At 43.1% G+C, this 22,796-nt stretch overlaps 2 protein-coding genes across 8 annotated transcripts in view; one reads left to right on the top strand and one right to left on the bottom strand.

Annotated features, from left to right (window-relative positions):
- sv2bb (synaptic vesicle glycoprotein 2Bb) overlaps positions 1-1,952 on the bottom strand; it is a 41,334-nt gene extending 39,382 nt beyond the window's left edge. Inside the window, exon 1 of the mRNA XM_029757979.1 lies at positions 1,882-1,952. The gene's annotated coding sequence lies outside the window, so the exon portion shown is untranslated. The remainder of the gene's footprint in view (positions 1-1,881) is intronic.
- Positions 1,953-6,053: 4,101 nt separating this feature from the next.
- Positions 6,054-22,796, top strand: part of akap13 (A-kinase anchoring protein 13) — a 95,596-nt gene continuing 78,853 nt past the window's right edge. For 3 of the 7 annotated variants that reach the window (XM_029757976.1, XM_029757974.1, XM_029757970.1), the window contains exon 1: positions 6,055-6,356. The gene's annotated coding sequence lies outside the window, so the exon portion shown is untranslated. Of the gene's footprint in view, positions 6,357-22,796 lie in introns of all 7 variants that reach the window. The other 4 variants (XM_029757971.1, XM_029757972.1, XM_029757973.1 and 1 more) reach the window with 3 other exon arrangements.

Below are 22,796 nucleotides of genomic sequence, written 5' to 3'. Positions count from 1 at the left end.
TTCTTGATACACAAGGGAAACTGTTTAGAGTTAAAAACCCAGCAGCGTTGCAGTTCTTGACACCTGCTACTATACCCAGGTAGCCTAGTGGTTAGAGCATTGGCGCAGTAACCGAAAGGTTGCTGAATCGAATCCCCGAGCTGACAAGTTAAAATCTGTCATTCTGCCCCTGAACAAGGCAGTTAAACCACTGTTCCCCGGTAGGCCGTCATTGTAAATTAGAATTTGTTCTTAACTGACTTGCCTAGTTAAATAAAGGTTACATTTAAAAAAATCAAAATACCCTGTTCAAAGGCACTTACATATTCTGTCTTGCCCATTCACCCTCTGAATGGTACATATGCACAATCCATGTCTCAATTGTCTCAAGGCATAAAAATCCTTCTTTAACCTGTCCCCTCCCCTTCATCTACATTGATTGAAGTGGATTTAACAATAAGGGATCAAAGCTTTTACCTCGATTCACCTGGTCAGTCTATGTCATGGAAAGAGCATGTTTTGAACACTTGGTGTATTCACTGCGCTAAGCATCCTGAGAGCATAATCCTTCATCACTAATGAGATGTAAGGATGCACCACCAGTGCCTGCAGCTCTTGCCCTGTTCTTGATTGGTAATCCCGATAATTATACAAGGCCACATCCCTGGTGATGTTATGGGGTGTGTGTGAGTAATGAAAGCTATGATAATGATGCGCTGCTTATCTGTGAGTCGTGTTAGCTCCCCTGTAGTGTCAATGCCTTCTGTGTCCCCGTCTTAGCCTTCAGCCCTCATTACTTTGATGAATTACCTTGTACTGACTGACCTAGACCATGGGTAATGGCATCATAGTTACACCTGGGCCAACGTCTGCAGAGAGCAGACTGGGCTGGAACTCAATAGACAGTTCTCCCAATTAACTCTAGCAAAACAACTGTCTTGGGAACAAATGTAATTGTATATTTGTATTCGTTTTGTATATCCAAGTGGGTATCATCAATCCAGGTCCACACCCTTTGTCAGAATAGTGGGCTGTGGATGGAATATTTCCTTCTGAAAAATGGATGCTTCATTAATTTTCCTTTGAATAAATGGGAAAATGTGGATGCGCTGAGGAAATGAAGGCTTTAATCACAAACGTCATTATAATCTCAAGGCTACAACACTTCTTTCAATAAATATTCTTTTCAGACACCTCTATAATATTTAGAGAAAGTGACAAAGAAACTTCACACTGTTTTAATCAAAGTATTTCCACAATCATGAGATGGTAATGTTATAATGTGAAAATCAACAAACCAAAAAAAGATTAAGATTCATGAAATGCTGAAATACTGTAACCCCAGCCCTACTGCATCAGAGCACAACCAACACCACAACTAGATGGAGAGCTTTGCAAGACTGAAAAAAAAGGACTATTCAAAAAATAGAATTAGAATACAAACAGAGAATAGTAACAAATCAAAAGTTGCAATAAGCTACAGGTGCAGCCCCACCTTAGGACGGTCTAAGCAGGGAATTGCTCATCTCATGACCAGCTGTAACAGCACTGTCTTAATGTATCATAAAGTCTCCTTTTCGTTAAAAACTAACAATACATTAACATATGTATATAAACACCTGTTCACCTATCAATTTATCACATTATCTTTCTGGGGAGTCAGCGTTAAGTCATTCAGTAATGCTAATAGACTAACAGGACAAGAGGGACATCTTCAAATACACTGTATTATACTGTGGCTTGTTTTCCATATAAGTACACTGATATTCCCACAGCAGTTATGTAATGAGGATCCTCTGTAAAATCAGCATGCAGAACTTAGGGTACACCCAGTGAGACCAACAAGTATTGATTTGCTTTTTAGCCAAGTTGTAAAAGCAAGGAAGATGGAATTTTGTTTACCTTCATCCTGGAGACCGGAGAACCCCTGCATGGCATTCTCTTTGTATTGGAGGGTCCTCCCAGTCCAGCAGAATGATGCAGAGAGAGAGAGAGAGAGAGAGAGAGAAAGCACAAGAGAGCGTAAGTGCAAGAGAAAACAAGAGAGAGAGGGAGCAAGAGAGAGATAGAGAATGAGAGAGGTGTAAGGGAGGGAGTGTGGTGTGTGGAGCAGCGGAGTTTCTTGATGCAGTCTGGGTACTAGCTGAATGCTAATCAGATAGTGGAGGCCTTTCCCCAGGAGTGGAGGAGTGCAGAGCAGACTCCCTCCATATATCTTGTTAGGCTCCCTGCAACACCCACTCACAGCCAGGAACCAGCACAATCAGCACTATCCACTAGCTGGATCAGACTATAGACTCAGCGCCAGCCTGCCTCTAACTCATGACTGAGTTAAAGGCAGCAAACTCTGCTGTATGGGAACAAACAGGATCCAACCAAAACCATTCACACTGCCATCAGCACACTTATATTTTCAACTAATCTGAAAATGGTATTGTGCAAATGAAAAATGAACACATCTATATTAGCTAACTGTTGTTCTAGTGGACAAACCCATGTTTTGTTGTATTACCACCTCTTGAAACCAATTGTCTCTGACTGCATGTAGTTCACAGCTAAATAATCTACCTATATCGACGTGATATTACACACTGGCTGCTGCCTGTCTAGGCTGGCGTCTGTCATGCATTATTGTAGAGCGCAGCTTGCAGCAGTCATCTTTCATATTTTATGCAGCACGGGCAGAAATTCCACCCCACACACCACCACCATACTAAAGAATGTAAATATGTGGAAATGTCTGTGGCACACCCTTTATCTTGTCATTTTTTATTCTGATTCTTGGGCCAATTTCAACTGGTTTCCTGTTAATTACCATGTTATAGCCACTCTTCTGTAATGTAAAGTGTTATCAAAATAAGTTACATAGTGTAGACGCTGAAAGAAAGACTGCTGTTTGAGAACAGATTCACTTCATTATCTTAAGGTGCATGCTGCCTTTTACACAAAAGATGAAATGTGTGCAGTCTTGTGTAGGCCTTTTTACAGTATTGCAGCAACAAACTATATTAAATGAATTGATCATGGGTTGATCACTTGAATAGAAGCAATATAAAATGTAATGTGGCAAGCCAAAAGATGTACATTGTGGTTTTTAAATTGTCCTTTGTTCATTCAGCCAAAACATCCATTGTAAATGTGTTTTAATTACTATGCCAACAGTGCCCTCTACTTGACAAATGAAGCAGTATTCTTTCACTGGTAATGCCCTCACCATCTGGATAAACAAAGTTTCATTTTATTTTACATATATCTACTTTGCAATGTCCAAAACGTGTTATATTGCTTAGAAATACCTCATATGCATTGCCTTGAGAGGATTATCACTTCCAGGTCATGCAAAGTCATAGCAATCGATCAAGCGTGGTCAAAGTAATGCTGAAGCTAAACGATTCCAGGGGAAAGAATCTCATTGTTGTTAGGGTCAGCATATTGTAAATGAAGCCACATTAGAGATCCTGCAGGATTAGAGAAACTACATTTAGACGTTTTATTACCTCTGTCTGTCAACCTCAGTCGTTACTGCCTATTGGTCTTGGCAGGAATCTCTGTAACACATATCACGGGAGTTCCTTCCCTGTAGGTCTCCTGCCTGGTGGGTCTTTGAAGGTGATATGCAATGGATTTCAGTAAGATGTTTTTCTTAATTATCTGTTGAAAGTACATATTATTGCCTTTGTATAAGTACCATACTATAAAATGGATGATTGAAAAAACTACAATGCAATTTTATACACATGTACTCCATATCAAGATGTAATCTAACCTAAAATCACTGGTGCAGTAACACATAATCTACTTGTCGCTTATTTGTGTCCTAACGGGTCAGTGGCCCCCTGTGTCTCTCTGTATCCATCCATCCATCCTCCCAGCCAGCCTACAGTAGCAGAGTCCTACAGCACCGCTGTTGTGATTCCCTCCACGCTCCTCCAACCCCAGCATCATGCCGGATGCAGCCCTGGACAAATGTGTTTCAAAGCAGCCCAGCTTGACAGAAACCCGAGCTGCACCTCCTCACGCCCAGCCTCATATTTATCTAACCTCTGGTTTCTCACTGAAGAACCAGGCGAGAGAGAGGGAAAGAGACAGCAGAGCATTCTCAGCCTAGAAAAACATTAGAGTTCTTCAAAGCCCACTGACACGTGGTAGCCATGGAACCAGAATGGACTCCAGGGACCCTGCTCTTATTTCTTTTGGGGGGGGACGGACGGACGGACGGTGGAGGAGAAGAGGGCGGAGGAGCAGGAAAAGGGGGAGGGAGAAAGAGCAGACACATTCACCAAAATAATATGACATATTGCATCATACTACAGCACGCTAACCTGAGACTCTACACTCTTAGACAAAAAGGTGCTATCTAGAACCTTAAAGGGTTCTTCGGCTGTTCCCATTGGAGGACCCTTTGAAGAACCCTACACAGTGGGATCTACATGGAACCCAAAAGAGTTCTACCTGGAATCAAAAAGGGTTCTCATACGGGGACAGTCGAAGAACCCGTTTGGAACACCCTTTTCTAAGAGTGTAGACTTTAATTCATGACCTTTCAAACGGTATGATATAACAGCAGCATCCAACATACTGCTGCAGTCTTCAAAAGACAGACCTGCTTTCAAGCGGATACCCTGGATGAATAGACAATGGCTAGGAGGTACACTGTACACTGATGTTAGTGTAGTGCACTTTATATGAACTCAGAGGCCCCAAATCTATTCATCTAACCCCGTTCCTCGTCTCACACTCTCTCCTTCATCCCTAGTGTGCAAGACCAGTGTTCAAAGTTCATGACGCCATATAAAACCTAACCCTGTCTCTACATTATGAAAACCCCAAATATGAATAATGAGCAGTACCCTACCTATACTGAGAGCCTCACTCCCACCCACACGCGGTGACCACACAGCACAGGTCAGGTCCACACAGATAACAATATTTATTATCTGCTAAACCATTGAGGATGCATGATCCACTTCCAGTTACATGGTCCTGGATGGTATGAACAGGTGTCAGCTGAACAAAATTCTTCTAACTCACAAAACCCAAACATATACTAATGATTATAATGTGGTTATTGTGGCTATGTCTTGTAGCACCCCGGCTGTGTTTGAAATGACTATACGGCCGTCTCAAGGAGGGTTCACATGAACAGTTATCTCCTATAGGTGACCAAATAGAGGGGGGCAGTGTTTCCTGACAGACTGCCACACTTCCTGAGGACATAAAACTGTGGTGTATTCTCAGAGTGACCACAAAGCATTCACACCATCTCTCCGCCACCAGGATGAATGAAGTGTGTCACTGTGCACAAGCAGACATAAGTGAATGATAGTGTGTGCATGTATGTTTGTGCGTGCATGCGTGCGTGTGTGTGTGTGTGCGTGCGTGCGTGTGTGTGTGCGTGCGTGTGTGTGTGCGTGTGTGTGTGTGTGTGGACGGACGGTGTTGTTTCAGCTTGGGAGCAGCTAAGCCTCTGTTTGCCCTCCTCTCCGGTTCCAGGAAAATGACCAAAGTGCTACTGGGTAGCTTGCCCCGGGCTGCTAAAGAGCTCATTCTAGGACCTGCTGCTAGATCTACTGGTCATTCAGAGCAATGCATGATTGCCATATCAATCACAGTGCTGCTGAGCCTATGTATTAATAGCTTAGAGATATTAGTAAACCACGTCCCTTCGCATAGCCACTAGAGGTCCACCTTACCCACATGAAGTAACCTACATTATTGCCTAATAAAATGTAATGTGTTTTCCCTTAACACGTAATGCTCTATGGTTGCAAAGCATATTCTACTACAGTCTTATGCATTGATGCTGCCAAAAGGGTTTATGTGAAAATGACCAAGTTGACAACTTTATATACAGTTGTTTCATCACCTGTAATGTCTGCATGTCAAAATATGGCTTGCATAGATAGACACCCGTTACAATTCCGACGCCCACCCCATTATCTCATGGGAAAAATATCAACACAAACAGAACGTAATATTAAAGGAATGGCTGAGTGACAGCTTGTTGGACCGGTGAGAGAAGACAATGGAACATAGTTCCAACTAAACCTCGTCTCCCAAGTGACGGTATAGCCCGCCCTCTGATGCATGCTTCGTGGACTGATTCAGAAGAATAGAGAGTTGTTGTCGTGAGCAACAAGTGGGTGCTCTGCGAACTATCTAGTGGGCCTACTGTATTGAGTACTAGCGGCCATTCATTACGCTGAGAAGAAGGGGACTTTATATGAAGATTAGATGCTCAAGTGATCTTCTGGACTTCTCTCTGCAGATCAATTACTACAGATAGGTGCGGTTTGTGTCCCGATAACTTGTGTTAGACCGAACAGGGGAATGCTTCGGAAAGAGGAAAACACGCATTAAACACCCCAAAGTTCGAGGTAAGATACATTGTAGGCAATAGCACGAGCTGAGTAAAAGGACAGTGTGGTTTTGAAACAACTCTCTTTGGTCTATTTTGTACAAGATACAATTACATGTTTCAGATTCGCTATGGCACATTATAGCCGTTTTGATTTATCATCTACGGGTCTGGGCTCATGATTGTAACAATGCAACACATGTTGTAGTGACACGGACGTGGCCTTGCTGGTTAGAATCCAAACAATCAAAGCTTATTCCGTGGTAAATAATGCGGCACACCTCGGTAGTGGGCTACCCTGTCCCAGGCACCCCCCCTAACTTCGGATCGGGTTTAAATCCTAGCGGCCATCAAAAAACATGGGGGATTCCACGCCACTGTTGTGCCACTAAAATAATGTGATCGGAATGAATAGAATGACCTCCTAAACGTCATCCCCAGACCCCTGCCATATTAATAACATGCATAGTTGCTTTGATGTAATTGTGATGTTAGTTCATGTGGTTATGATTACTTTGGTTCATTAGCTATAAATGACCAAAGTACAGTAGATATTATTGTTAGGACTAATGGTGCTCTGATTGTGGTCTGAAACAAACAGCCACCTTCAATCAGCTGTGACGTCGATGTAACGTTTATTGGTTCGTTGCATTAGGGTAGTAATAACACAATAATAACACATGTTTCTGAACAACATATTGTTCATTATAAGCCACCTGGGTGTTTAGAAAAAGACGTTTGTACCCAATGTGCAGTTGTAGCAGCAGTTATTAACATGCATACCTAGGCCAAGGTACTGCTTTTTGCATGCCGCATCTAAATGGGTGTGGCCGGCGCTACCGACTCATGTGCCACTTCTCTAAGGGTTCTTGTGATTGGTAAAACATGCCAAGGCCTGGGAGCCAGCCTCCGGTACATGTTAACGGGGACTCATGGATTTCCTGTCTTGAGTTTGTTATTGTTTTGAATGTTTCTTTACTTTTAACCCCCCCCTCTGATTACATACTGTATGTAGCCTTGAGTTTGTTGTTGTTAAGACTAGGAGCAGTGGGATTCCCAACGTATGCTGGGTGCTGGGTCTCCGTTTCCCACTGTAGCACCAGCATGCATTAGAGATCACACACAGTTGGACTAGCTGTCTGGCACACATGCATGTTTTGTGTTTCCCCCTCAAGGCTCTATATCTGCCTCATTTGCGCTAAGGTCTTGTCCTAAAGGTTTGGCCAATTGTCTGTAAGCTATCATGCCTGTTTTCGTATAGGACTTAGCCGTAGTGGTTCATAAAGGCTGATACAGTACTTTGATTATAGTCCTAAAAACCATTCGCTGCACTGCATTCTGTAAATAGTGTCTTGTGTATGAAGCTCAAAGCAAAGCAGCCATTCTTGTGAAAAACTAAATCAGGGTCACACAGTGTTTCTTGGTTTTGAAACAAAAGTGTACACCTCACATACATGGTTATGGACTTACAAAAAAGAAGACACCTGTACCATGTCAGATATGGAGTTTAAATGTATTTTTGAGTTTCCATCCCAATATTACACTTTATATACATCACAGAAGACTGAAATATAACAAAACTATTTGCCATAGAAACACCAGATTTTTGTCTGTTAAATGTTTTGACATGTTTATTAATTATGAAACTATGCAAGATATTAATAACATTCCACCCATGAGGCCACTAGTCATTTGACTGCAGGAAAGTTCTACATGTGTTTTGCAGCTCTGGAAATAGAACTGTCAAACAGGAGAAAGTGGTGGCTAACATTCCTTACAGTGGAATACTCTGTTTAATGAAACTTAAGTGGGTCCATCTGCCACTTACTGCCTGGGTTGGAATTTCAAATCCTTATGAGAGTGGTTCCTCACAGACCACAGGGCCTGCACAGATTGACCTGAACGTTCTTTCATTGGGGTAACATTGGGGTAACATTGGGGTAACATTGGGGTATAGGGAATTATCCTGTCTGAGTTTCAGCTTTAGCAATGTCTTGTTTTCTCGCCGATTTTTATCACTCACTGATCAAAATATGACCTTTTTCTCATTGAAGTGTGATTTTAAGGACTAAGCTGCTAAAGGAAATGGCGTACTGGCATCTTGTCAGCAGCAATAGAATAGTAGGTGTCCTCAGGCTGTCTAGAGGACATACAGGATACAACTCAAATCCATGGGAGGTCTTTGCATGTGATGGATGATTGGAGAATGCGTTCACTGCCTGAGTTTCCTCCATTTTCAATGTGGTAAGGCAACATTAAAGACCTCTATGAACATAGTAGTGGGCCCCACAGGCCTTTCTGACTAAACACCCATGACGTACCAACTGGCTAACCTGGTAGAGAGGGGACCAGTGACACAGAGGGAGACCATACCACGCTTCTGAATCATCAACACCTCTGGGGGATAGTTATTTATATTTCAGTTTTTCAATCTTAATAAACATTCATCTGTTCGTGTGGCTGTTGGGCTGTTTCACAGGGAAGTAATGTTTTGAGCACAGAGCTCAGTGGCCTACGCAGTCTTCCCTGCCCAGTGATTTGTTTTCTCTTCACTCCCCTTATATGTGGTTTTGCTGTTTTGTGAGCATGGTCACAATTCCAATCATTCCTGCTTTTCCGGTTTTAAGCTGCTCTCCGACTTCAGAAGTGGTTTTCCAGTGCCCAACTCTCTCGGTGTGATACGAGGCATGCCTGTCTTAGCGCTAACTGCCCCTCGTGAAAGGTTGCGCACAGAACTGTTGTCGTGCCCTCAATCGCGGCGCACATTTCCTCCAACAAAGGACGGGACAATAGGACAGTACTTCAGATGGAAGCTGTGTTGGAATATGTTGAAAACACGATGGCAACAGATCTATTCATAGCACTGAGTCAAGTATGGATTTCGCTAACCAAATGAGACTTTTTTTGTGTTGAGTCATAGTGTCTCACTTGGACTGTACAATATGTTCTAGTGGAGGACATTGATTGCAAACAGATAGAGGCTCTAGGTCTACCTCGGGCATTTTGCTGCATCGAATTAAACTCTGCACTTCCAGGATCTGCTCGATTACTACAGTATCATCATAATAAACATGAATAACTCTGTCCAGATCCTCTGTATCGATCTTTCATTTCTAGCATTCTAACTACAGCTGGGTTTACAGAAGTGCCCTCAACTGTTCAGAAGGGAGCAGGTGTTAACCAAGCCCAGTCTGCTCCAGAGAAGGCAACCGACAGCACATGTCCCAGACACTCCAGTTCTGTTGACACACCTGCCTGTGGCTGGCCTGCTCTCCCCCTCTCCCCTGTGACATCACAGCATTTATCTCCCCCTCATCACCATCAACATATTTATCCCTTCTGTAAACAGTATAGTGCGGCCTGGTCGGCCGAACACTCACACAGGTTCCTCTGGAGTCAGCGCCTGCTTCAAACACTGCCTGGCTTCACTGCCTGGTTCCTTTTTTTGTTTGCTTGTTTAATGGGGAAGTTAAGTCTGCGTTCGATATGTGTATTTCAAATACAGTAATTTCCGTTGAGGCTTTTGTGTAAATGGATGGAAAACAAGTCATGACAATCACTCACTCTGACCTGCCAGTGGCCAGAGTTTTAAAGTGCAAAGATACTGTCAAAGCAGAACCTTGTCATGAACTTTAGTGACCTTTAGTAACACCTGAGAGGAAAGGCTCTTCGTCCTCCTTTCCAACTTGTCATCCCTTGTACGAGTTGATCCCACATCTGCACTTTTAACGATGATGTGCCTGCGTGTGAGGAGAGCAGCAGTGTGCTAGCTGGGCCTGGCCTATCCAGGTCCACATCATTACTGTAGCCTTCACCTCCATCTGCTCAGCCTCTATCTGCCTTTATCAAGCACTGCGGTGGTGGTGTGTGTGTGTGTGGGGGGGGGGGGGGGTCTCTGTAGCTAACATGAAACTACTTAGTCCTAATGTAATCATAGGTCATGGTATATTTGAGAGAATATAAAGTCATGCTGAAAGGGCTTGTTGCTATTAGTTAACAGAGTCCCTTTTGTAGCCAGTGTGCAGTGAACCCCGTAGACATGACCATTTCTGCTGTGTTATCAGTAATAACATTCATGTTTCTACTTTTCTTAAAGGTTAGGTCCGTAAAGAGCAGTTTTTTTCTTGTCTTTTTTATTTGTTATGATATGAATTCTCTACACCCACTTTGTTACTTAATCCGCAGCAACACAATTTCATATTTTTACAGTATAAATATTTTAATTGATTTTGGTGCCTTTTTGGGTATGTCCATTAGAACAGAGGCCATATTTAGCGTTGGGCGTGGGCATGGGCTTAGTAAGAGATTTCAGATTACTCTCCTCACAGGAAATGGCTATGTGTTGATAATTACTTTTAATTGGCACTATTTCATGGTCCACTGTGCATCATCGTCTCACACTCCGGGTCGGCCCGCTGTGCACATTGATTTGGTTCCCTAATATCTGGTTGTTGTGCTGCAGTGTGGTGCGATGGTGTTACTGGTGGATGGAGCTAAGGGGCCCTTTCTCCTGCTAGAAACAGTGGTTATACACATCCTGGTGGAGAGCAGCCCTTCCTGGGAAATTATCTAGCAAAATGTCATTCCTGTGTAGAAAGTGATAATGACGTTGTTTACCGCACTTTGACCCGGACAGGTACTTTTTAACAAGGTATTTGAGATTTTACAGCTAGGCTATATGCAAGTGAAGAGCTTTGGTTTTTCACAAACAACAGGCCATATTCTGATTTAGTTCACTACTTCTTCTCAATAGGCCAGTCTTCCTGCTTGGCTAAATGTATCGCTCTTGGGACAGGGTTTTCCTCTGTGTTTATCGGAGCAGAATGGTTGCTAAGAGCAAGGCTCAAGTTAAAGCCTGGAAGTTTAGTTTCAGGGAAAAATGTGTCTCTCCCTCGTGTCCTAAATTCTCTCATCCACAAATGTTTGATTTCCTGCTGTGGAGGGAGTCTCCTGATGGGGGTCTGTTTTGTGCAGACTGCAGAGAAAGGCTGTGGCAGCTTCACATAACAGCTCATTAAAACAAGTTGTGGAAACCTGGACCCCCCCCCCCCCCCCCCTGGGTCTGTGAGTTGTTCTGGTTCTGCTTGTTGGTCACAGCTGTATCTGTGGAGGCCAGGTAACATGTTGTGGGATATATCCTGATATCTATTAAAGCAGGGCACAGGCAGGCTGATCCTCTCATCCAATAGCAAACCTCTATTTCTCCTCGATCCTGCCTTGAGGAAACCGCTGAGTGTTACAGCAGAAGAGCTACATTTGGATTGTTTAAACTGCAGTTTAAATCAGGGGCAGATTCTTGTCTTAGCTCCCCCCACCCCCACCTCCTCTAGCTTCCCCAGAGTCTCGCTTTCTTTAGTGCTCCTCACATGCATGAAAACCTCTCAACAGGCTCTTAGCAATCTCTGTATTTGGGCACCGCCATCTTCAGTGCCAAGCTGTTATCAGGCCCCTTAAATGCTCCGTCTGCTCTGAGTGTTCTCCATCCTTGGTATGCATTCCACCAGAACCCTTCACTGGTTCAGAGCAGCCGCTCAAATGCCAAACCTTTTTAAGAAGGTTTACTTCAAAAGATGTCTCCATTTATTTTTACAGCACGTTATAAATTAAAATGTTTATTTTTTTATTTGTTTTACACTGAATGCCCGCTATATAAACATGAATCTTTAGAGATGAGGTGAGCCGTTGAGGCTAGCATTAACCGGGCCCCTGGTTAAACTTCCACTCGATCATACCCCCTTCCTCCACCCTCCTCCACCCTCCTGACCTGAACACATGCCTGTACCCCACCCCCCTCAGAACACACACAGTCACACACAGTCCCTCACCCCAAACTGAGAAGGCTTGTTTAGACAGATTTAGACAGATTTAAACACAGCGAGCGTGGGGCTATTTCTGCTCGACTCTTATCTCCGTGGTAACTGGCTGTTTAGTGTTTTTATGGGGCTATTGATGTGAGCACTGATTAGACACTATTGTTTTACAAAACGCACTCAAAGCGCAGCGAGATGAATCACCAGTTGTTGGGTAATTTTGAAGACATTTAATGTATCTGAAACCACTCTTGGCCTTTCTACATCATAATCCCGACCCAGCTGTAGCCATAATATATATTCCCTTCTGATTTGCCAGCAGTTCAGTTCCCTAACCCTCGGAATGACTGGGGCTCCAATTAGAAATCCCAGGGATTGACTTGCAGCAGGGATCTCCAAACAGTTAGTTATAATGTCCGAGCTGTTTTTGTTTGTCTGTCGGCATGGAGACTTCAACAGTGAGACAGCTGATTGGTTGAGCTCCATGGTTAGTGAAGTGCAATGTTCCCTCTAAGCTGCGGACTGCCACACAGAAGAAATATCAGCCCGCGCAGAGAAGCACGAGATTGAACTTCACTCAATTTTCTGGAGTTTTCCCCTTTAGTTAACACCATCAACGTTTCACTCAACTGTGGGAATTGTGCTCGAGTCAACGCAATATTAGCCACTTTCAATGAAACATTCCGAAACAAAATGAATTATTCAAGACTTAGTATGCAAAACTAACTGTGCGTGAGATTTTCTTGTAGGTAAAATTGGAGTAGGATTCTTTTGCATTGACAGGCAGGACCCGTACTGTACACAGGCCGGTGTGCCATAACCAATCAGAGCTGCAGTAGGCCTTTATGCAAATAGCCGTTGCCATATATGGATCTGTGCCATTCACTTTGAACTGGACTGTGTTTATAGCGGAGTATGTGAGCAGAGTTGAGTGATCAGAAATCCCGCTCAAGTGGTGTTAGTGCAAATGCTCAGGCCAACCGCTCCACTAAAAAACACTCCACGCTCACAGGAAAAAAAAAATTGAGATTAAAATTAATTAAAATCACAATTTAACCAACACCCATCTATTTTTGTGACTACCTGGACCTACCATTTGGTTTTGAAGTATTGAAACCAAACCATATGATTTGAATTAAAAGTATTTTAATAAACAACATGAAAAGGTGAATGTTAGAAGCGAACATCATTTCAAATAGGATACATGTTATATTAAACAGCAGATAAACACTCTAAATAGGTCAGGAGACAGACAGGGAGCCTAAGAAGGAACTACAATATTTTAGGCTATATTATTACAATTATTTCAATGCTATAGCCTACAAAGAAATACATTGTGAAATACATTGGTGAGTGCGACACACTAGGCTGGTAGGGAGTCAGGGATATTAAGCGCTCAGCATTTCAACAACATTTTGTTGTATTAAATCATTATAGTCTATAAATTGCGCACATACGCTGTGACTTACTTAAGGAATAAGGCACGAGAGGGTGTGGTATATGGCCAATATACCACGTCTAAGGGCTGTTCTTATGCACGATGCGAAGCGCAGTGCCCAGCCCTTAGCTGTGGTATATTGGCCATATACCACAAACCCCCAAGGTGGCGTATTGCTATTATAAACTGTTACCAACGTAATTAGAGCAGTAAAAATAAATGTTTTGTCATACCCGTGGTATACGGTCTGATATACCATGGCTGTCAGCCAATCAGCATTCAGGGCTCGAACCACCCAGTTTATAATTAGAATTAAAAACAAATTAAACAAAACGTTCCTTATTAGGCTCAGTATACGACACACTAGGCTGGTAGGGAGTCAGGGATATTAGGCGCTCAGCATTTCAACTACATTTTGTTCTATTAAATCATTATAGTCTATAAATTGTGCCTTTGAACACATTTTTAGAAATACGTGTTTGGCCAGAGTCTGTAGCTTCAGGCTCATGCGATGGTGCCTGGAGAGCCGGCCAGCAGTGGAGAACATCCTCTCCTTACCTGCAGAGCCACTGGGGATGCTAAACACCCTTCTGGCCACTCTTGCCAGGCTGGGCAGGGATGCGGAGTTGTTATTTTTTCTATATGTAGGCCTAAATGTTTTTAGGCAAAATAACCCAATCAAAACGGAAAGCTCCTTGAAAGTTGGAAAATGCCAATCCTATTGGGCCGAAATCAATTATGGCTTATTGTATAGATAATATAACAAACATTAAGGAAACTTTTAAGAGATCAAATGTTTTGTTTATAAAAACTTTGCAACAATGACACACTTAGTTATCTACCCACCTCGTTCCTTTCTGTTAGCATGTGCATGCAGTAAAGTAAGTACACCATCATGCTTTGGGGATATGTGTATTTTCAGATTCCACAATGATTCTTTAGTTGTGGACACCACATCACCACACTCCCTCTCTTGCTCTTGGTCCTCATCTTTGTAAGTCACCTTGATTTTGCACCTGTGTGTTTTATCAGTTTCTTTCTGAAAATATTTATATTGGAGGTGGCGAGAAGGCCCAAAGCGGCAGCCTTCGGGAATCTCGCTCCTCGCTCCAGCTCCGATCCTCGTCAGATACTCTGATTTTTAAGCATTAGTGGTCGCAAATAGATGCGCATGTTTTGATATCAAAGCCAGAGCTGCATCTACCCACCTGTGCACATTTTGTTCATATTCTTTGCTAGTTAGTGAGTTATTAGCCCAGTTATAGATCATTTGTTGTCAGCAATTAGGGAGTGATTGCTTCCTACAAGAGCACAAAATGTGTGCATTTCTAGTCATCTTTGAAAAGCGAGTCAGGTAAAGAGCTTTTTTTTTAAATGTCTTATGGAATATAGGCCTACATTGAACACCACACATTTGCTGCCTCTGACAGAACAGCTATTTCCATGTTAAAATGTTATGGGATGCATTTTTCTCCATCGTTTTTTATTTTAGTCCACTCTGGTAGTCCTATCACAGCAGCCTACTTGGCCACTGTTAACCTCTACGGGATCCCCCCCCCTACGCGGGATGGTTAAGCTAACGTAGGCTAATGTGATTAGCATGAGATTTTAAGTAACAAGAACATTTCCCAGGACATAGACAAATCTGATATGGGCAGCAAGCTTAAATTCTTGTTAATCTAACTGCACTATCCATTTTTCAGTAGCTATTACAGTGAAAGAATCCCATGCTATTGTTTGAGGAGAGCGCACAGTTATGAACTTGAACATGTGTTAATAACCAATTAGGCACATTTGGGAAGTATTGATACAACATTTTGAACTGAAATGCAATGGTTCATTGAATCAGTCTAAAACTTTTCACATACACTGCTGCCATCAAGTGGACAAAATCTAAATTGCGCCTAACCTGGAATATTACATTTTGTCCTTTCTCTTTCATTTCTAAGATGATAAAAAAATGGAGATGTTTTTTTCTTTGTATTATCTTTTACCAGATCTAATGTGTTATATTTTCCTACATCAATTCCACATTTCCACAAACTTCAAAGTGTTTCCTTTCAAGTGGTATCAAGAATATGCATATTCTTGCTTCAGGTCTTGAGCTACAGTTAGATTTGGGTATGTCATTTAAGGCAAAAATTTAAAAAAGGGTCCGATCCTCAGGAGGTGTATAAAACTGTAACTTAAAATGGGTACAGCCTCAGTGTTCACAGTAAACACATTTTCACCATAATCAAGTTTGCGCTCGGCAAACCTGAAATTTGCTCAGTGCTCCGAAAGATTTGAGGAAACTTTGGTCCTCTGTCCTGTCATAATTGAATCAAAATAGCTGTTATGAAAACGTCATTTCCACGTCATTTCAACAACAACAAAAAAAATCGATCTAATGACGTTGAATCAATGTGGAAAACGGATTGGATTTGCTAAAAATTCATCAACGTAAAGGAATTTGGTATTTTTTTTCGCCCGACTTTGAACCAAATCCAATAACATGGTGAAATGTTTTGTTGATTTCACCTTGAATTCACGTTAGCTGAACCAAATGTAAATCAAAACTAGAGGTTGAAATGACATCTGTCCCCAGTGGGTAGTTAGCATAAACAATAACCTGACAAAATGGATATATGCACCTCAAACAATTTTCCCTTCATCCAGAAATGTAGACGAATGGATTTAATTTACATTTGCAATTAGCAGGTGAATGAACATGAGAATAACTGGTTTATTACAAATGTGTAAAACATATGTAACTTGCTCTATCATTATCAGGACCACAAAATACACATTTAAGCTCTGTATACTGTAGAAAAGAGAAGATTTTAAGCTTCGTAACGATATCAAAACTCTCTGATCAGCTGTTAAGAGAAAATCACAGAAGTTTGCCGTCATTTTTCAGCCCGGCCGGCGCCGTTTGCATTCTGCATGCAGCGACGCAAGTGCCACTGTAGAATACGTTGTATGTCTGTCAGTTATTTGGTGTGTGTGCGTGTTAGAAAGATGACCTTGTTATTACCTGGGTCACAGTGGTGCCAGTGATATCAGGTAAGGCTAGGGAGTCTACTCTCCGAACATGAAAGTTTACATAAACTGTTAGCTGCTTGAATACCTCTTTGAGTGACAGACAGACGCTAGTATAGCATTAAGTAGACTGTGAATCCCACAGTCTATGGTAAACAAGTGTAATAGATAAAAAAAGTATTGAATGCATGAAACATTATTTGCCAAAATTGGAAACCTGTCATGGTAGAGTAGATAAGCTGGAGAGCCTTGAAGGTGTTCAGTAAAGTTGGTATTTCCCTAGTGAATGGTTCCTTAATGTAACCATTACGTAACTTAATGGTTTGTTACTACCGCATGACTGCTTGTTCATAGAGACACGTCCAGGCTTTGATTAAGAAAAACACATATAGGCTATATCCTTTGTCATGCCTGTTTTCCTGCATATTGGTATAAGCTATGTAACCAGTTGTGTAATGCTGCTATCTATCTGCCTTCTGGGGATGACCTTAGCTGCACATGACCCCTGACCTCTCAGAGGGCCTGACTGGCCCACAGTACAAAGGCTTTCTCATGTTCCAGGGGGAAGTCCCTTAGAGACTGTCCCGCATGCTACATCCTGTTGGTGCCACAAGGGGTGTGTGTGTGTACGCGCACCAGCCCTCCATGTACTGTTATCCCTCTGAGTCAGCTCGACACACACACACACACACACACACACACACACACACACACACACACACACACACACACACACACACACACACACACACACACACACACACACACACACACACACACACACACACACACACACACACACACAGTCCAAAACCACCAGGAAGGGGACATTGACATCCAAACTATTTCTGCAGGCCCTTGTGAATGAACATCAGCCCCTGTAGCTCAGATTGTTCACGCATTCCTCCACCTTGACGGAGGCATGCACATATAACAGCATGAGAGTCTCCACCAGGGCTCCAGCCGTGCTCTGACACCAGGATACCTCATAGCTGCCATGCTTTTCATATAATTGCTACGTGTGCAGATGACGGTGGGTTAAAGCTAATCAAATGTAATGTAATGAATGGGTTAGCATTAGCCAGCTAATCCGTAATCACCTTATCCTATTTCAGGCTTCATGTCATTCATGGTGCAGTCTTAGCATCATCCACATCCACACAGTAATATCCTTCCCTGGTAATTGTGTGGTGCAACAGGGAATTGGCTTACCTAGGCTGGAACTACACTACATTAATGCTGTCTCTTTTCTCTAGACTGACTACTAGGGTCCTCCCTCGCCTTTGATTTGCGGTATGTTAGTTGTGCGCCAGAACTGTTGTGCTTTATGATTTTATTAAGAGGAGACAGTTTAAGTGCAGTTAATTCCCCCCTAACAGAGACCAGAGAGCTGAGGTAGAGCTGAAGAGTGTGTTTTGACGAATTTACTCAGACTAAACAAATGGGTGTTTGGCTCTGGCCTTAGCTGCTGAACTCACAGTTCTCCACACGTTCTGGGATTGACCATAGTTCTCCATTTTTGTTTAGTGGAACACTCTACTTCTAGGTTTCTAATCTGACAGACTTTGCAACCTGCCCAAACTATCCGTGTTGCTGCTTTGTATTTCAACAGATAACTGAATGAAGTTAAACTCACTGACCTAGTTGCTGTTGCGAACCAGCTGTTCTTCCTACCACACTGAGGTATGTGTCCTCTGTTTGCTGATTACCCATCCAGTTCACCACAGGCCATCAAACTAACGTTCTTACGAGGCCACTGAGGCTGTGGTTGCAGAGCAAATCAACTGCACACACACGCCTCTCATCCACACAGACTGAGACAACAACCCAAGGATGTACACAAGCACAGAGTTAATATGTTAGTTGTGTCGGGGTTTGTCAGACTGCCCGCTCCATGTCGTCATTATCACCAATAAGCACTCTCTAGCCTTTTGCTAAAATGTTTTCGAGCGCAGAACGAGTCACTGTGCCTTTTTTAATGCCGTCGCTAATTTTTGGGATGAGAGACTGCAAAACCAAAAGTACAAGCATAATTGTTGTGTTGACAAATGCAGTGCTTGCATAACTGTAGCAGCCATTTTGATTGAAAACAGTACTGGTTTGCTTGGGCTAAAGGCTTCTGTGTTCTGTGGTCTATTGTGCAAAAACTGCAGCCCGGCGGCCCAGCCAGGCCCTCTCCCCTCTCTCCCTTTGAAGATGATCAGAGGATGTTTTTGGTTAATAATGAGTCTTTTTCTAGATATATACAATAATCCCCAGGCAGTGCTCTGTCATGCACCGTAGGTACCCTGGCCTGTTTTTAAAGATTAATCAGGGGACGTACGACTAATGTGAAACATATTACAGTGTTTCTTGATAAAGTGGAAGTCGTGTTGCTATTGCACACTATCATCACACGCTTCTTCTAGCTATACTGTATGTGCTATTTTGGCGTAGTTTTAACTTCAGGATTTTTGAACAAAAAGATTCTGCATGGTACACTCTTAGAAAAAAAGGTGCCATCTAGAACCTAAAATGGTTCTTCGGCTGAGCTTATAGGAGAACCCTTTGAAGAACCCTTTTTGGTTCCAGATAGAACCCTTTTGCATTCCATGAAGAACCCTTTTCTCAGAGGGTTCATCATGGAACCCAAAAGGGTTCTACCTGAAACCGAAAAGGGTTCTACATGGAAACAAAAAGGGTTCTCCTATGGGGACAGCCAAAGAACACTTTTGGAATCCTTTTTTCTAAGCATACAGAGTGTGAAATTCTGAAAGACACGCTTGGCTAGCACCTCCTTTCCTCACAGCTTTTTGACAGCCAGGGGATGTCCAGATGCTTTATAGGTCAGAGTTCAAGCTCTTTGTGGGAGTCAGTCAGTCGGTATATAGGGCTGTGTGTGTCCATCCCTCTGTCTGGCTGTGAGGGCTTAGAGCGTCAGGGTGAGATCAGTGGGTATAATTAGAGGCAGTTGATTATCCCTCTATCCCGTCTGTATGTCTGACTCCAACAGTAGCCCATTTACTGAGGAAAGAACTAGAAACTGATCCAGGAATAGAGAGCATGACCTGCCCCATGATGGGTGCCCCCTCACGCCTCCTGATTTATTCATGATGCTGAGCTGAGCTGACTCTGAGCTTCCTGTTGTCCATACCCCCTATTTGGACCCCCACTTCCTGTTCTGTCCTGTCCTCTCCCCAATTAGAATAGTGTTTTTTTGTGGGGGTTTTGGAGCCGACCAAATGTACAGGTCGAGTTTCAGCGGTGCCAGAGAGCTAGCCAAGGCACACAAATCCCCCCCCCCCACCTTTTTTTTGGTGAATGTCTTAAGAAATTGATATGGTGTGGAAAACCGCAACCGTAATGCTGATTCTGCAGTTCGCTGCTACAGTCTCTCTCCTGGCCCATCCTAGAGGTTTTTTTGGTCTCTTTTTGCGGTTTCTTTTCCTTCGTCATTCTCAATCTCCCCTCTGTAGCCATGTTCAGCAGTATACTGTTCACCACTCTGCCTTCCTTCCACCCTCTATCCCTGTCTGGTCCTGGCTGCTGGCAGAGATTGAGATGCTCCTCGCTGGTGGTGATCACTTCACCGCTCGGTAGGTGGAGAAGATGATGATGTATTTGGACCGAGTTACATGTTAAACCAGCACCTGCTTAGTGTGAGGCCAGCAGCAGCAGGCCAGGCTGTCTGGTTCCTGTCTGGGGCTGAGGGTTGGCCTGGCGCTGAGGCTGGGGATGGAGTTGGAGCCTAGAGCTGGGGATAGAGCTGGGGCTGGGGCTAGAGCTGGGCTTGAGGCTGGGGCTGGAACTGGGGCTGAGGCAGAGCCTGGGACTCAGGGTGGTTGGGGTTAAGCTAGGACTGGGACGTGAGTTTTGACGAGAGCAGGGGTAGAGTGGGGCTGGGGCTTGAGCTGCAGAAGTGGCTTATAGAGTGGGGGTTGGGCAGAGTTATGGTCTGTGTAGTTGTGCTGGTGGTTGTTGAAGGGAATTATAACTGGAAGTTTGACTACACAGTGCAGGATTGGCGAGCCCCTCTATGTGACTGACCGGCACCTGCAAGACTGCAATTCAGTTTAAAGTCTGTTTTAAATCCGTTTTTCATTTTGTTGGTGGACATGGGTACACCGTGTGACTTGAGACTCAATAATCAGATTGCCTCTTTAAACTCCCCCCTGCAGAACGTGAATTGAAGCTGATTGCTAAACAATAGTGGGGGTGGATTATCATCTTAAGCAGACAGAAGGTGGACAAGATAACAATAAGTAGGACGGGTTTTCTATTTACTCAGCTCTAGGCTCCCATTGAGCGGTTGCTTCACAGATGAAATGGACGCTGTAATGGATTGACAAGGGCGGACATTTTCCCCAATGATACAATAAAGAGGTTAGTTGTGACTAGTTCAGTGTTGTTGTTCGGGTCTGAGTAAGGCCTAGTGTGTGGTGCCGAGATGTTTTAATGCCCGGGTAGAGCTGGGTAGACCCCAACGCCCTGTTACAGGTGGGTGTCACGCTCGGCAGCTCTCGGTGAGATTCCCCAGCATGGCAAGGGCGAGCGTTGGGCCAGTAAACGAAAGGTTGCTGGTTTGAATCCCCGAGCCGACAAGGTGAAAAATTGGTCGAACGGCCTTTGAGTAAGGCACGTAACCCTAATTTGCTCCATGGGCACCATACTACTGTGGCTGAGCCTGTAAAACACATTCCACTGCACCTACCTGGTGTATGTGACAATAAAACAAATAGGACACTGTCTCAGACCTGCTCTGTTCTCTCAAAACATAAACCTGTGGTGAGGCGTGTTTCTGCGTCACTCAGTGCACAAAAGCAGGCAGCCTCAAGCGTGTTTGTGTGGTTTTATGCATTGATCAAAGATAATATAATAACTGGTCCAAGTTCAAAGTCAGTTCACAGTACACGAGGAAGTAAAGTTAAAGAGGAAGTAAGTATTGCAGTTGGAAAAGTAATGTGACTGTCTCCTTAGAAGATATTCATTGCTCACTGTAGTGCAACATTGTCTGTTGTGGTCAGTGTCCCTTGCGCAGTTGCTCTGCCTGTCTTCCTGTTCATATCTATGGGACTCTACTTGTAATGCAAAGTGACATGTTTGGGATGAATGGCAGGGCTCGTGCCAGCCAGGACTGTTAGGCCTCTCTGTTCACTTCTCAATGGAGACACTTCCTGTTGCTGCTTTGAACAGAGCCACATCACACAGACCAGCTGACTTTGGATCAGGGTATTGCATGATTAATGGTGATGATTTTGCTTTCATTTCATACTTCAGTCAGGCCCATAATTATTTGCACCAATGATAACGATGAGCAAAAAAGATGATAAAATAAATAATACAACTACTGAGCAATATTATATGATTGGAAAAAGTATATTATTGTATATCACATTTTTGTAACATACAGTATAGATCAGTAGTTGTATTATTTAATACAGTCTTTTTTGCTCATCTTTATGAAGGGTGCCAGCCATTTTGGATCTGAGATTTTACAAGAAACTTAGGCAAAGGAATCGGCTCCTCAAAGGAGTGAAGTTCCACCACATCCACACAGACATTTTTTAAACCTCCAGTCCAGTAGCCTGACGACTCACACTAAATTCTTCCGCTGCTCTGTCGTTCGCTACATTCACTACATGACCAAAGGTATGTGGACACCTGCTCGTCGAACATCTCATTCCAAAATCATGGGCATTAATATGGAGTTGGTCCCCCCTTCGCTGCTATAACAGCCTCCACTCTTCTGGGAAGGCTTTCCACTAGATGTTGGAACATTGCTGCGGGGACTTGCATCCAAAATACTTTTAAACTGGAAGAACTTGTCCCGATTGGTATTTTAAATCACTGATGAATGATCTTGAGACTGATTCCCTGACATGTCAATGTTTTTAATTTGCTGTTTTTGATTTTGTTATATTCTTTGTTAATTCTATGGTTTTTACTAGATTACTTGTAGTTTTTCATGTTGTTTGTCTGTAATTTTTGTAATGACTTGGCGCTGCCTATCTTGGCCAGGACGCTCTTGAAAAAGAGATTTTAAATCTCAATGAGCCCTTCCTGGTTAAATAAAGGTTAAATAAAATAAAAGATAAAAAATCCATTCAGCCACAAGGGTATTAGTGAGGTCGGGCACTGATGTTGGGCGATTAGGCCTGGATCGCAGTCGGCGTTCCAATTCATCCCAAAGGTGCTTGATGGGGTTGAGGTC

Source organism: Salmo trutta, chromosome 7, assembly GCF_901001165.1.
Source record: "Salmo trutta chromosome 7, fSalTru1.1, whole genome shotgun sequence".
In the NCBI taxonomy this organism is placed as follows: domain Eukaryota; kingdom Metazoa; phylum Chordata; class Actinopteri; order Salmoniformes; family Salmonidae; genus Salmo; species Salmo trutta.
Note: the sequence above shows the minus strand (reverse complement) of the source record. Positions and strands in the feature narration are given on the sequence as shown.